This window comes from Xenopus laevis, chromosome 2S (assembly GCF_017654675.1).
Source record: "Xenopus laevis strain J_2021 chromosome 2S, Xenopus_laevis_v10.1, whole genome shotgun sequence".
In the NCBI taxonomy this organism is placed as follows: Eukaryota; Metazoa; Chordata; class Amphibia; order Anura; family Pipidae; genus Xenopus; species Xenopus laevis.
The window spans coordinates 75,062,099-75,078,571 of record NC_054374.1 but is presented as its reverse complement, the minus strand read 5'-3'; the positions used below and the strand labels follow the sequence as shown (position 1 = coordinate 75,078,571).

Genomic DNA, 16,473 nt, shown 5'->3' with positions numbered 1-16,473 from the left:
TCAGAATTAGTTTATACCTTTCCTGTGTCAAATTACTACGTAATTTTTCTATTGTCCAATTATACTTGTTTTCTTATATCATATATGCTTTTTTTATTAAATGCTCTATAAACTACATCAGTGAAAATATCTATAATGTTAAAGTACAAACTTGAAGTTTAATTCAAGACTTACTCAGAAATTCTGTTACTTCATTTCAGGTCAGGTTCAGGCAACTTTCCCCTAAAGAATTTAACATTAAATTCCTTATATAAGGCATTAATGTCTGGTTTGGGGTCCAAAGTCTCCCATTGTGGATCTATAACTGAAAGTTCCTCATGAATTGGATTGGTCATTCTATTAGAGTGATCTCGAAATCTTGTATTCATTTGATGTCTTGAAAATCTAGTAGATGTAGATGTATCTATATCTCTGATGTTGTTGCTTCAAAATGTTGATAAAGAGTGATAAAGAGAGTACTGACTTTCACACAAATTTATAAAGATGCCCCTAAGACTGCAGAAAGGATTGTTGGCCTTTTTTTTTTTATAGCTTTTATTTTTGGATTTTTTCAAGGTTAAACAATAATAAACATGGGAATAAAAAAAAATTAGGACATAATTGGGACACGGTTCTGTGGGTAGGGGATGTGGGGGGGGGGAGTAAAGTTTGTGGGCTACCAAATGGCCATCTTATTTAAAGAAATAAAGAATAATTTTAGTTGTGAGGCATAACTTGCAGAAGGATTACAAAGGAGTTCAACAGTATCCTGTATGGGATTGGGGCATACAATTAAATACTATAGTTGGCTAAAATGCTTGGCAGCATCCTCTGTGCCAGCCTGGATGAGCATATGTGTGGTACAGACATTGTTTGATGATTTCTGTAGTGTATATGTGTGAGCACACGATTCTAGGATACCAGAAGAGTATGGTAGCACAGCACTGAGAAGACAAGTACCCTGGACTGGTGTATTTTTGGATGAAAAGGCACTCATAACAACTTTCACTCCCCACAGCGCTGCTGTTTTTCCTGTCATATTTCTGAATTGAATTATGCACAAGCATGTGCTGAAGCATAACTTTATAATATGAGTTATAATTTCTGCATCGAATGAAGCAGCCTCTAGCTACTAATAGTATTGCCCTATTTAAAGCTTATGCACCCATGCTAATAACAAGAATAAGTGGTGCAGAATTGCTTGTTTTGCTTATTCTCCATTAAACATTTGTAAAACAGTAGACATAGGCAAGTAATTTCTCCAGCTTTTCAAGCCAAAATGTATCTGCAACAACACCTGCATACCAGGATTCTTTACTGCAATGTTCTGTAGCTTTACTATAGTGAAGTGTAAGTATTACACTACATTACACTATCACTCTGATGTAGCAAATGAAGAACCCACAGATCTCTGTTGTTCTTCTCATTTAAAAAGTTGGTATGTTACTCTGTATGGTAAAATAGCACAATTCTTGAATATTCTGCCTGCCATGCATGACTTTTTCTGAGAAAAGTTGCAGCCATTGGGTTTTCCTTGCTTAGTGATAAAAGTAGCCTGGCATTATTGCTGGAAAATGAGGACAGCTACTGTGACTTTTATGAAATCTTTGTCAGTGGGAAGTAATCTACAGCTATTTCCTTCACAATTTTTCCCCGGAGAAGTTGCGGTGGGCAGACTGTTTAGCTATTCCCTTGGCTTCATCACAATCTAACACTCTCTCTCTCTTTTTTTGTCTTTTTCCATGCATATTTCTGGAACCAACACTCCATCCTTCTGAATCTGGTGAGTGGCAGACTTAAGAAATAGTTCTTTCCATGTTTGATGCATACCTGTCATGTGAGGTGTAACTTTTAAATTCACAGTATAATATGGATGTAAAATATAATGCAGATTATTTGAAAACATCAAAGTAAGAGTGAGTACATTGCAGGAATCTCAGCTTATTGATTGCCGTGAGATGTGACTTCAACGAGTGATACCTCCAGCCTCAGACTGTTGCACAAAAACAGGCATGATTGTCAGTATTTTAGTTGCCCCTACTCAGTTATGCTACAGGTATGGGATCCATTATCTGGAAACCCGTTATCCAGAAAGCTCCGAATTACGGAAAGGCTGCCTCCCATAGACTATTATACCCATTATAATCAAATAATCCAAATTTTTAAAAATAATTTCCATATTCTATGTAATAATAATAATAATAATAATAATATAACAATACCTTGTACTTGATCCAGACTAAGATATAATCCTTATAATCCTTATTAGAAGAAGAACCAGCCTATTGGGTTAATTTAATGTTCACATTTTCGGGTAGTCTGGTAGACTTAAAGTATGAAGATCCAAATTACCGGAAAACCCCAGGTCCCGAGCATTCTGAATAACAGGTCAACTACCTGTATAGCCTGCCATGGGAAAATGACTGGCAATCTGTGTATTCTGATAAATGCCAGATGGGCTACAGTAAAATACAATTGCCAGTCACTATTGGACTGTGGGGAGGGGGCTGTTGGACCTCTGTTTACTTAAAATGCCAGGGCCTATTTTAAATCTCAGTAATGACCTGGGTCTTAGCAACAAAAAGTGGGAAAGTAGCATGCAATCACTTCTTGTGCCACAGTCATGTGTAAATGTCACTGGATAAAATGGGAAACTAACTGTGACAGTTCTCTATATTTTGTTGCAAAGACATTACAAAAAAAAATCTAATTTACAAGGGTGAAATTCGAAATTATGAATTTACAGGGTGATTTACAATAATCCTGCAGACTGCAGTGCTCTAGAGTCATCCTTCAACCACAAGTCCTAATATCACCTGGAAGTTGTAGTTCACCAACTACTATTCCCTGCTATATAAAAATGTTGCATTATTTCCATTGATGTAGTCACCTTGCAGATCTGTGACCTATTTAAAGGTACTTGAACTGATGCTATTAGTCTGGCAACTGGTGAACTGCAGTCCATGTACTGTGGATCTGTGAAGTCTCTGAATTTTATGTTCAAAATATATCTTTATTACCTACTTTACTTTACTGACATGAAATACAGGTGTCATAGTGTGTCACTATGGAATTCTTAAGGCCACAGTATATTGTGAAATGATGGGGACTGCTGAGTCTTAATTATAGTGCAATTTGCGCCTCTGCTGCTGCTGTCCTAACCAGGGGAAAAGGGTATATTTTCTAAAATTAGCATAGTATTTGAGGGAGTGACCACATGGCAGATCTTTTTTCAAATGTTGGGAGGTATGCCACAACTGGAAACTGAAGACTGATTCTTCAAATGTAAGAAGGGTTGGGAAACAACATAAGCATGAAAATAGTTCCTGAGGATGCCAACGAAGGGCTGTGATTGGCCATTTGGTAGCCCCTATGTGGACTGGCAGCCTACAGGAGGTTCTGTTTGGCAGTAAAACTGGTTTTAATGCAACCAAAAGTTTTATCCAAGCCTGGAATTCAAAAATAAGCACCTGCATTGAGGCCACTGGGAGCAACATCCAAGGGGTTGGGGAGCAACATGTTGCTCACGAGCTACTGGTTGGGGATCACTGATGTAGAGAGTGATATTCTGAGAAAAATTGTAATTGGTTTTCATTTTTTATTATTTGTGGTTTTTGAGTTATTTAACTTTTTATTCAGCAACTCTCCAAATTGCAGCTCAGCAATCTGGTTGCTAGGGTCCAAATTACCTTAGCAACCATGCACTGATTTGAATAAGAGACTGGAATATGAATAGGAGAGGACCTGAGTAGAAAGATGACTAATAAAAAGTAGCAATAACAACAAATGTGCCTTACAGAGCATTTGTTTTTAGATCGGGTCAGTGACCCCCATTTAAAAACTGGAAAGAGTTAGAAGAGAAAGACAAATAATTAAAAACTATAAAAAAAAAATAATGACAACCAATTGAAAAGTTGCTTAGAATTGGCCATTCTAAAACATACTAAAAGTTAACTTAAAGGTAAACTACCCCTTTAAGGATAGGATACCGATCAATGTTTTGCAAGGGAAATTGCTAAACTCAGTCTATAAACTGAGAAGAGTGCTTAAGTAGAGGATTTATGTACACACGCTATCACCAGAATGTGCAGTCCTCAGAATGTGTGGAGAGAAAAGATAATATACATTGTGGGGGAGATGCAGGCATGACAAGGAAGATTCTCTAGAACTTCATTTGGAGAGTGGAACAGTTTAGACTTTGCTGAAACAGCAGCTGTTAAGGTAATGGAAAACTTCCAATTTCAAATGCCTCTGTATTAGAAATATTACTTCTACCTGGGATTATCTGTTGCAAACAGCATAGAGATCACATGGACTGGAATATGTTTAAATGTGTGACAGAAATGGCATATAAGTACAAAAAGTAGGACATACATCAGTTTATATTTTACCCAAACCACCTGATATTTACACTCGTTTTGGTTTGGGTCTCATTTTTTGCATCTGTGTCTATGGTGTCCAAACCAATAATATCCAATGCTATAGTGATACTAAAATCTACAATTAATATAGATATTGGTATATATGGTTTCAGTGGGTGTGTGTGTGGTATTCGCTCTGGGTTTCATTTGGAGAGGTTTAACTTGATAGATTTTTTTCCAACCCAGTTTAACTATGTAACTATTATAAATCATTCTTTAATCTCATTATTCCGTTGCACGCTTATACTGGGTAGGTACAAATAGTCAGATATTGCTAACCAGTTTTTTTCATATTGCATTGGACCAAATTACCTTAATTTTAATTAAAATGGAATGTGTACAAAAAAAACCCCCAGAAAAACTTTGTATGTACAATATGTAGCAAACCAAAACATTTATCTTGGAGTAGTGATGTGCTTGGGTCAGGAAAAACTCAATCCACAGTCATCCCTAACCTGCAAAACTTTAACCTGCACCGACTCCAACCCTTAAAAAGTTGCCATTGTAGGACCTGCACCCAACCTGTACCTGTATTTTCCTGCTCTGTACCCTACTTGTGCGTGGGCCTCTGCTACCAAGAGAGGGAATATTTGGGAGCAGAGGAGGAGTGTACGTCCTCAGTCTGATCCCCACTGAACCCAGGGCTAGAGGGTTTTTATCAACTCACATATCACAACTTTGGAGATGGCATATACAGTAACAGAAATGAAAACGATTTGGCTGTCTGTGAAATTGCTTCATAGAACATAAGTAATAGCAGTATTTTGGAGTTTTTTGGATAGCAGCATTTTACATAACAGATCCCAGTCCTGTATTTTAATGTAGCTACATTAAATTATGATATTTAATGTGCTTGGGTCATACTTTCTTCCTAGCCTTAAAAATTCAAATGTAATATTTACAAGTTCCAGCAGGTGGCAGACCATGACTAAATACAATTAAAAAGAAAATTCACTATTTCTCTTTTGATTATATCTTACATTGATAATGATTTTTGTTGGAATTTAACTTTGCTAATGTAGGAAAATTGGTGTAACTGTGATGGGTAAGCTGAGGTGAGGGGCTTACAAATACACAAATACAGGTTTATATCTGATATTCCACCATAGTTTCCCTGGCAACCAATGCCATTTGCCCCTCCCTCAGTTACTTTCATTTTCCAGCACCATCCATGGAACGTTTATGGCTGTGGGTTCCCTATAGCCTAATCCTGATTTTGACCCAGACTGCTATAAGCGAGTCATCGTATTTACTTCTATCTATTATTTGTATGTGTGGCACTATATATTTGAACAATACAAGCGCCGTGCAATAGTGCAGTAAGTACAAGTTTATAAAGGTGAAGAGCCATGTGCAAAGAGTCCCAGAAGAAAAGAGATCCTTGTCCTGTAGAGTTTACAATCTAATAATTAAATGGCACAGTGAATGCATCTTTAATGAAGATAGGATTCAATGGGTAAGAACATTCACCGACGTGAAGTGATATTGATTGGTGTAATAAAGCATGCCACTATTTAACATGGCTGCGGGTGAGTGAATCCAAGAGAAGAAGCACTTTGCATGACAAATTCTAGGCGTCCAGTAGCAAAACCTAAGTTGAGTCACACCTTTTGATAATGACATAGGAATCCTGCCTGAGATTTTTTTTTTATATTCAATTTTGAAATCTGACATGGGGCTAGACATTTTGTCAATTTCCCAGCTGCCCCTGGTAATGTTACTTGTGCCTGCAATTTAGGAGAGAAATGCTTTCTGGCAGGCTGCTGTTTTTCCTTCTCAATGTAACTGAATGAGTCTCAGTGAGACATGGGTTTTTACTATTGAGTGTTGTTCTTAGATCTACTAGGCAGCTGTTATCTTGTGTTAGGGAGCGGTTATCTTATTACCTTCCCATTGTTCTTTTGTTTGGCTGCTGGAGGGGGTAATATCACTCCAACTTGCAGTACAGCAGTAAAGAGTGATTGAAGTTTATTAGAGCACAAGTCACATGACTTGGGGCAGCTGGGAAATTGACAATATGTCTAGCCCCATGTCAGATTTCAAAATTGAATATAAAAAAATGTGTTTGCTCTTTTGAGAAATGGATTTCAGTGCAGAATTCTGCTGGAGCAGCACTATTAACTGATTAATTTTGAAAAAAAAAAAATGTTTTCCCATGATAGTATACCTTTAAGAACAGACCTACAGACCCTATCTCTTATGTAACCTGTATCATATTCAATCTGGAGGTACCCTTCCTAGCTCTCCAGTTTTTGCTGAACTACGACAATGATGAGAGATGGATTAATCGCCAGATCTTGTGTTTGTGTGCCATTCTTACCTCGTCTGGCAAAATTGTATATTTATTTACAATGTTCATGGTCTAGGCAGTGTTGAGCCTATTCACTTGATCTGTTTGCAATAATATAGGGGAAAGCATGGCGATAATGTAAGCAGTTCCTGATTCAATAGCATTCACAAGCATCCGAAATCTTATTAGTGTACAGATTGTGTTGGGGGGATTAGGCTGTAATTAAGGACCTATTAGAGTGAGCTTTGAGCACATTGCATGTTGGGTTCTGTACTCTGAATGTTATTTATTCACCTTTTCATCAGTCTATGGTTCACTTATTTTTACACATCTGATTTTTGAAGCAAGACAAGGCACTTGGATCTGGCTTGGAATCCCTATGAGAGATTAATCTGCAAGCTATATTGTGTCTCTTTGGGTTTAGTTGTGATTTTGTGCCCTCTGGCACATTTTGCATTTGATATGCCATACGTTTTGGGTATCTGGTGTATTTTAGGTCAAATTTTCCATCTTAATAATTAAAAATAGTTACAATACCCCAACATGAGAAAGTATGGTCTAAATGGGATTATTATATATCTCAAAACAAGTATCTTTCCCAATAGGCAGACCCCCCTCCTAGTGAAACAGGGTAGGGCCTAAAAATAGTGGTAATGTGAAACATCCAATGTTCTATCTGGGTTTTTTTTTTTTTTTTGCTTTTTTCCCTTTCTCTTGTATTTTTCCATTTGCTTTCTTGTTGTACTATATCCATATGTTATATATTTGTTTGTTTTGTGATGTAACCTATGCAACCGGTTTTGTAACATTATATTACAACTGCAATGTATAAATAAGGAAAACTTTGCAAAAACCAAATAAAAGTTACAAAAAAAATCAAAAATAGTTAACATGATGCCTGTAGATTCTTTATATTTAAGCACAAATTAACACGTAGTTTTGCTTACTTTTGCTTCTCTTTATATTTCTTGCATTTAAATGCTGTACTTTTAAATCACATGGCATATTTGGTTTGAGAACAGCCCCCTCCCCAACTCTCCTTTTTCATTTAACTGGGCATGGTTGTTATAACCTGTTTATATCCATTTCTCTGTGAATATAGTTGGCATAAATCTTAAGTGTCATTTGTATGGCAGTGATATTGAAATATTCATTATATATTCAAAATATATTCAAATATTGCCAGGTCGCCATAGTGAAAAAAAAAAACCTTTATATTGTGTGTAGTTTTTTTTATTATACATTTTCTGTACATCACCTGTGTATTTTAAATATAGGTTATCTCATTCAGAAAGTGTCAATATATATACAGTAACAGTTCCATCAATCAATCCTGTGTGCTGTCCCATATATCCATGCTTTTTGAAAGTTCAAGTGAGCTATTTGGGTGGCTTTTGCCGAACAGATTATTAAAGGGTTATATCAACGTTATCCATAATAATCTTTGAGAAACACTGTGCCTGAAGCCAATACCAGGGCCAGATGGGAATCCTGTCAGGTGCCAGTGTGGCCCCTATCATTCAGTCATTTTGACAGTTAATGTAATACAAAATCTTAATGCATCACTGAAATTACGTATGCCATAGCTTGATGGGCACTCAATTCTCCAAAAGTGGGCTTTCAACACCTACTAAAAGGGTTTCTCTTGAGAAAGGTCTTATACGTTACAAAATTCTCACTTAAGTAACCAAGCTTCCAGCCTTTTTTTTTCAAACGTGTTTTTATTTATTTGTTAAGACATGAAATTCTTTATGGTTCAAATATACAAATCTTTTCAAAAAGTGATAAAGATTCATGTAATTATAAAGACAATACATAATAACATTTTAATAACAATTCTAACTTTCAGCTCTTCTGAGATCCTTATAAAGACCTTATGAGAGGTTATATTTGATAAGAAACCAATAATTTGTTATCTTGATGACTCCTGGGGGGTGGGTTATCTGGTTGATCTCAATCCTGCTGTAACCTTCTGAGGTATTGGAACGATTCCATGACCAATGGGATGTTCTTTTAGTGTTTTTAGATCATACCATGTTGTAAATCTAAATGTATAAACCGTGAGGTGTCTGATTTGTTGCGGAAGAGATTTTATGTATGTTATCCATATGTTAAAGAATTATGTGGTGTTTTGTTATTTTTGGGTTAAAGCTTCCAGCCAGTTTATGTGGAAGATGTCATGTAATTTTTATTTTACCAACATTATGGATGGAGGTTCAGTGTCTAACCAATGTTGTAGTATTGTTTTTCTGGCTGCTGTCTCTAGTCTTCCCATCAGGTTTTTGCTGCTTTTGTTAGTTGTGTGTAAAAAGTAGAATTGCTGAATAAGGCCCATTCTAGTTGTGTTTGGAGTGGTTTTGCAGCCATCTGTGCCCTGTATGAAACCACCTCCTGCCAAAAAGTTTGTATTATAGAGCAAGACCGTAGGTTATGTATTAGGTTAGCTTTAGGGGAGCGGCATCTAAGACATTTATCAGAGGAGAGATTACCCATTTTGTGTCTTCTGATGGGGTGAGATATGAGTTATGAAGGATTTGGAGAGACATTTCTTGGTATCTACTGTCTGGGAGTAATTTCATGATGTTTATATGTTGTTTTAAGATTTCACTGCTGTGTGTATGCACACTGTTTTTACTATGACTTTTGTACATTATATCATTTGGAATAAACATTTAAGATTCTGTTATTCTGTGGGCTTTATTAGGAGTGTGATGACAGTTTTATTCAGTGATACCACTGAGTTGTACAGCATTCAAATATTTGTTGCAAAAAGTGCACTTTACTAAGCACTTTCTTGGGTGCTCTACACCTATTATTGTCACTCAAGCCACATGTTTCTAAGTATGCCAAACCTATTCAGAAGAAGGGTCATTGCTTTGGTGTGCAGCTAATTATTTCTGGGTGCACATAGTATTTAAAAGTCCAAAAGCAGTTGCCAAGTTCGTACAAATCAGTATCTTTTATTATTGGCCATCAAGCAATTATGAGTGATGCTTCAATGTTCAGAAAGACATTTCTTTATTATATACTTTAAATTGACTTTATGGAGATGACCTTCCTGTAATTTAGATCTTTCTGTTTAAACAATTTCCGCATAAGGGCTATTATACATGCATTATATTCTGCATTATATGGTGTATGATGTAAAGTTATTTGTCCTTTCCATGCTATGCATCGCTCTTTTTACACACTAAAAGACACAATTATTAAAAGTTGAGATTGTAGATTTTTCTGCAGTCCAAGGAAATTGCTGCCTAAACACACAAATTTTAATATACAGTATGCATGTTCCTGTTTTTCAAACTAGATTTTTTAAGAATTGTCAGATGAAAGAATTGCAAAAATGTGAATTAAAACTCTAGAACCTGTCAAGATTCCATCCCTTGTTATGTTCTGCTGAATATACTTTTTGCCTATTGTTTTATTCATGTAAAATCTATGATTTTTTTTCTAAAGCTGAACAGAAAGATACTTGTTTGGTTCTTACAAGGCAGATACTATACTATACTTTACCAGTGCACTTATAGTCCCTCCCTGTATAATGAAGTCCTACTTAAAAAACAGTTGCAACAGAGGTTGAGGGGAGTGGGTTGTAAACTGGTAATTTAATTATTACTTTGCAAGGACCAAACATGGATTAGCTTCAGTTGCCCTGTTTACCTTAAGAAATAACAAAAAACATAGATTTTCCATGATTAAAACTATAGGCAAAAATGATGTTTAGCACAAGCCCTGTTTATTGAACAAGGAAGTAAATAACCCTTTAAGCAAGCTGCTGTGCAGTCATGGGGAAAGGTGGCACAGGTTTCGTCGTGTTTTTTTTTTTCAAATTTAAAAATTAAAAAACAGCTTCCCTGTGTTGCTAGGATAGGTTCCAGTAGCATGTCATGCTTTTTTTAAACATGAATGAAGGTCAGAAGTAAACCCATAACTTTTGACTGTATTCTTCCCTCCTTTATATGGATTGTCCCAATAATATGTTTGTTGTCTCTTTTTGACTTTTAAAAAAATAAATATTTTCAGCATTCTCTGGACACAGGATCATCATCTGTTATGTGTGTCCCTGGCAATTAACCTTGTATAATAAGTGGACGTCTGTATTTTAATCCAACACTTTGTATGCTTTTATCTGCCCGTGCAGTGCTTGGCTTCTCATCATCTGTCCTATCCTGCTGGGCTTTTCTTGCTTTCTCCCTCCTCATCTGTCACCTCTCGAGGGACCGCAGGTTACAGCTGAGCCTGGACTCTTTCAAAATAAACAAAGCTTCTCCTGTCTCCTCCCCCATTTTTGAAACGCCCCCTACTCCTCCATAACCCTATCTCGCAGCAAATCCCCTTTCTTTTGTATTCATGTAAAATATACCCATAGTGTAGCACAGGAAACTTCATTAAATAAAAGGATGGATGGATGTAGGAACCTGAGAGTGAAAATGAATGGTGTGTACTAGTCCTCAGATCAGGAATGGAAAGGTCTGTCTACTGATTTTCACCATCTCAGACAAGAAAAAAAAAATCCCTTCTGCCTTGTTTCCAGCTTTTCTTGTGGCATAAAGAAATCCAGATAGGTGGAGAGACGACATTAGTAGAGGTATGATACCTTATTTACAACAGGAGGTGTGTGTGCATTGAAGAAAGCCAAAGCTTTTTTTTGATGGGAGATGTTTTTTTAGACAAATACAAAAGAATTTACAATATTCACATTCTCTTTATACACTGTGTATGTAGCCTGTGCATTTACATTTTGTGACTGTATTGTTTTATTGCATAATTGATTAGTCTATCCTACCAAATCGTACCTTGACTGATACTGGTACAGTATGAGATTTTGTTGTGTGTAAAATGTCATCCTAATGCTGTAATGTAGCATCTGATACTATAAAGCAAGATATTTTCTTGCTATTGTATATAAAGATGTGCAACATTTGGTTTTTGAATGAGTAAGTCTGTCTGTCTTTTTAGTTTTTCATACCAAAATGCTGTATGGAGTCCAGACCATTGTGTTACTTAAGATGGCAAATTTCCCATTAAGTTAGTTATTTTGTTATTATATCTGACTTGCAAGTTTAGCCTTTAAACATGTGCATCTTAAAGATGTTTAGGCTTTACTTTCTCCACTTATAACCAGTAGCTGATTAACAACCAACATAGCATTTATGCCTTTAGTTGGTTATTTTTTACATATTATAAACAGTTGTTTAGAATTGTTTCAAATTCGTTATCCAGTAATTGTGGAAATCACATTTTTTATTGTCTCCAAAATAACACTGTTAACCGAGCAATGTGCTTATTTAGGTGAAATATGCTTATCTGGACTATTATCTGTACACCAGTTTACACAGACTAGTTAATAGTAATGATTTTCAGAAACGGGGCAAATATTTGAATGTTGAAGTAGGTATGTAAGGATTGAAATGTTTATCATTATTCTAATGTGCTTTGTTTGCAGAAAGTCTCACTCACGTTATTTAAAAAATGGAATTGAAATAATATATTTGCAATGGCATAATGATTAAGCATGTATCCTGAGAGTTGTAGTTGACACCAAGTTTTGGTGCACCGTATTGAAGTGCCTTACTAATGGGTGTGTGCTACACTGTGACTATGATTGACAGAGATATGTGCACACCGTATATTCAAATAAGTGCACGTGCAGTGGGAAGCTTTGTCTCACAGGCAGCAAGAGCATTGGGCGTAAGCAAAACCACACGTGACTCCTCTCCCAAACTCACTTTAGTTTGGGTCTGGGTGCTCCTGCAGCAGTGCATTCAGTGATGTCAGAGTGTCAGCAGAGTCAAGAGCAGAGATAGCGGCACAAGGAAGAAGGGGTGGTTCAGCCAGCACTTGGATTTCGGTGAATCCTGCTAAAAAAGGCTTGGATTCTGTTTATTCCTGTTGTCCAATTGTGGCTAGCTAAATGCACCGAAAAGATTGTCATCCCCACTAAATAACTAAAAAAAAATTGGGGTAGAAAATGAAAAACAATAAATGTTAATATGTAAATATTGTTAGCAAGAAAATACACTCTGGGGCTTATTTATAAACAATGGGCATATTCACCTGGCAAAAAATCAAAAGTTTGATTTCAGTGTTCAACCTGTAGCTGCCTGTAAAAAGCCTATCACTCATTGGTTGCAAATTTCCCTAGTTTTTATAAATAAGCCCACTGTTTCTGTAAAGGTCACCATTTGATTACTTGGGCAGATGTCAAATCAGGTATTTTTTCTGCCAGTGGAAAAGGCCAGTTTACTTCTACCTGCAACAAATAGCACAATTGAGCATTTTGGGGTGAAACCCACTAGTGGGGAAACTGACCGTAGAGTAGATTCGTGTTTTCTCTGCTATTGGGAAAAATGTTTGGTGTGACATTTAGCCTTAGTCTTAGCAAGCCAAATCTTTTACCTCTTTTACTTTTTGTTTGTTCTGTCACCATGCCCACTTTGTTGCCCTTTTCTATTTTAATTGCCTACCTTTCCCTCAATTCTTTTAATCTTAATTGCTATATTTAGGCTACATAGGCAAATTAGGTTGCCCACAGTGGCCATCTGAATTAGCCCTGATCATCCCTGTTTGGGGAAAGGGACGGGGGCCCTGTGGTGTCGTTGACAGTGACATGACTTTCAGTCTCGTATTATTGATGTACAGCTCTGGCAATAGGCCAGAGCTGAACAACAAGAGAGAGTACAATATTTCCAGAGTGACAAGTGGGTATCCCCTGGGAAATATTGCCTCCAGCTCATTTATAGCAGTTTTTTTATGACCAGAGACCAGTGTCAGCAACAATTATGCATAAAACAACCCGGTGTGGATTGTATGTTAACAACTAAGCATTCAGAAGTAGTGCTGTATTCCAAAAATGTGTTGCTGTATCCTCAGAAGAGATACTGCTTTATCATGATCTAACTGTAAATTATGTAGTTATTTGTGTCTCACTTCAGGGTGAGGGACGAAGGCAGGCGGCCTGAGGATTTTGAGCAGATGATTGTGTTATTGGAGGCAAAACAATTCTGTTTGGTTTAATTAATGGTTTTTTTTTTGTAGACATAGTATGGAGATCCAATTTATTTGGAATATCCTGTTAGATGAGTGGCACCATGTGCTTTGGCTGCAGCTGGTTTGCACAGAGATCCTGTGTGATCTAATCTTTGCCACATGATCAATTTAATCTAAATCAGCCCACTATTTGACTGCACCGATTGGGCAAAAATCCACTAATTTTATATTTCAGCAAAAAGTCTACAATTCAAAAGCAATTTATTAATGGCATACCGTATATACTCGTGTATAAGCCGACCCGTGTATAAGCCGAGGTACCTAATTTACCTAAGAAAACTGGAAAAATGTATTGACTCGTGTATAAGCCTAGGGGCCCCATGTCAGATTTCAAAATGTGAATGTGACCCGGCCGCAACAATTGGGGGACACTGGGCAGGTACCTGTTAAAGGGTCCTCTGTCTACCCCTATTTCATGTTTGCTTCCCTCTGCCACTTCCCCCCCCTGCCCTCCCCATCTGTCGCTCTCCCCACCCCGGCCCTCACGTCTGCTGCTCTTCCCTCTGTCACAGTAAAACGTGACCCGGCCCCAGCAGGACTGTCTGTGACTGACTGTGTCGCCGCCCGGAGCAGGTCCAGGAGCTCCGGGCGGCGCGTCCTTCCCTGCCGGCGTTCGCTCCCAAAATGGCGGCGCCCATGGCCGCCACGTGGGTAGCGGCCGGCCGCGGAAGGAGGTATGACCCGCGTATAAGTTTGAGTTTTTCAGCACATTTTGGGTGCTGAAAAACTCGGCTTATACGCGAGTATATACGGTAATTGTTTATGTGGTTTATATGCCACAACTGACCAAAACACATGTAATCACACACAATCAATGCAGGTGTAAATGAGCCCTGAATTTGGAGACACATTTATTGAAAGTTGAATTTCGAAATTCATGTGAGTTTTTTTTAACTCTATTAAATTCAAATATACTCGAAATTCAATATCTTAAACTCCCACACCTTTTACCGACTCAAAAACTCTTATTGAATTCGAATCAAATTTGACTAAACTCGATTCGTGTTTTTTCAGAGAAAAAACTCGAATGTCAGGAAGGCTACTAACATGTGCAAATTGGTCCCTGGACCTCTCCCATTGATTTCTACATGAACTCGGCAGGTTTTAGGTGGCAAATAGTCGATTTAGAGTTTTCAAATTAAAACCGAATTGAGAGTTCTGACCATAAAAAAAATTAGAAATTCAAATTAGAATTTTCAATTCAACCTGTAATAAATCTGCCCCTTGATGTTCAAGATTAATATATTTATAATTAAGGTATATTTACCATTTTCATGACCTCAGTGTGTATAAATCTTGCAAGTATGTAATTTTTTTCTCCATCTAAGCATGTCTGTGTCTATTCTAGATAAACCACCCATCTGACATTTGTACAAAAAGTATCCATGTTCATGAAACCAACTCAGTGCCACCACTGGTCAGGGGTTAAACAGCTATTACTCATTTGTTTACATGTTGTTTTCCAATCTGCTTTAATCTTGAAAAAACTGTTGGCAAAACACCAGCTGTCCTGGGTTACTCTAATGATGTAATCCTATGTCCGTGCGGTTTCTGTATACTTTGCCAGTAATCCAGATAGTAGTAGCATTGCTTTCTTTAACATCTTCCTTATCAAATATCTTTCTTTCTGTAAACCTTTTCAGTTTTAAAGGCAAGTCTAAAACAGTGACTAGTTGGAAAAAGGTTGGCCGTTTTATAGATATCCTAAAATCTTTTTCGAAAGGAAATCACTTCTTTGGGTGTTTGTAAGGCAGAGCCAGCATATAATAGGGGGAGCGTTTCACCCACCCACACACATTGTGCACCCTAAACAGATGCCGTTGTTGTGAGCATGTGCTATGTATTTAGCCTGTTTCCTAATGTATGCATTAGCCTGTATTCTAACCGATCTTTCCAAAGCAGCTTTACCTGCTACTCTCTACAGGAATGAGACAGTCCTAAAGATAGAGTGACTGTCCTCAGAGTTCATCACTTATCACCCCAGGGTAACATAAGAATTATTTTAAATTAATACAAGCCCTTTAACAGTCCAGTGTTTTGTGAATTTGTGAATTGTGTTTTGGGTTAGTGCCCTGCTGAAAGACCCATGGTTTGCAACTCAGACCCAGTTTTCGGACACTGGGTTCACTATTGCCCTCCAAGCTGTGATAATTAGTCCGATTTCATGATGCGGTGCAAACATTGAATGCACCATTTCTAGGGGAAGCAAAGAAACCGATAAACACTACCAAACCTCATCCGTGTCTGATTGAAGGGCTGCTCTCTTTTTTAAGTATTTATTTTATTTTGTAAATAACTGTGCTTTAGCAGTATTGGGGCTCATCTGTTTCCTCTCCCAGAAGGATTTCTACTTATTCAGGTGAGGTTTTTTTTTTTTTTTTAATTGTAAGTGTGAAACAAGATAGATTGTAAAGTTTATCAAAGCCTTTAGCATGCTGGGCATTGCGCTTCTGACGTCACGTGCGTAACGAGCAAGTCGCGGCGCTCATTATGTGCATGTGTGCCCCGATATGGCTGCTGGTACCAGGAACTCCCCTGCAGGTGGCCTAGCGCTGGTGGGGGGCAAAAACTAGTTACTCCCAACTGGAGTGAGGGCTCTATCTATTAACCCGCACCTTTGGTTGGGGATAATATTTTTGCCCAACAGGTACCCTTTACATTTTATAAGAAATAAAAATAACATTAAATTAACCCAATTGGATTGTTTTGCTATCAACATGGAATCATGGGGTT

General features: G+C 37.3%; 2 protein-coding genes across 8 annotated transcripts in view; one reads left to right on the top strand and one right to left on the bottom strand.

Moving 5' to 3' along the window:
* The window catches only part of LOC108709567 (protein 4.1-like), a 99,665-nt gene that overhangs the window by 13,162 nt on the left and 70,030 nt on the right, over positions 1-16,473 (top strand). The window contains exon 1 of one of the 7 annotated variants that reach the window (XM_041583998.1): positions 11,098-11,278. The exons of the other annotated variants lie outside the window; for them this stretch is intronic. The gene's annotated coding sequence lies outside the window, so the exon portion shown is untranslated. Of the gene's footprint in view, positions 1-11,097; positions 11,279-16,473 lie in introns of those variants that run through there. 7 annotated transcript variants of the gene reach the window in all.
* Positions 1-16,473, bottom strand: part of LOC121400599 (DNA-dependent metalloprotease SPRTN-like) — a 32,740-nt gene that overhangs the window by 833 nt on the left and 15,434 nt on the right. The gene's annotated exons all lie outside the window — the stretch shown is intronic.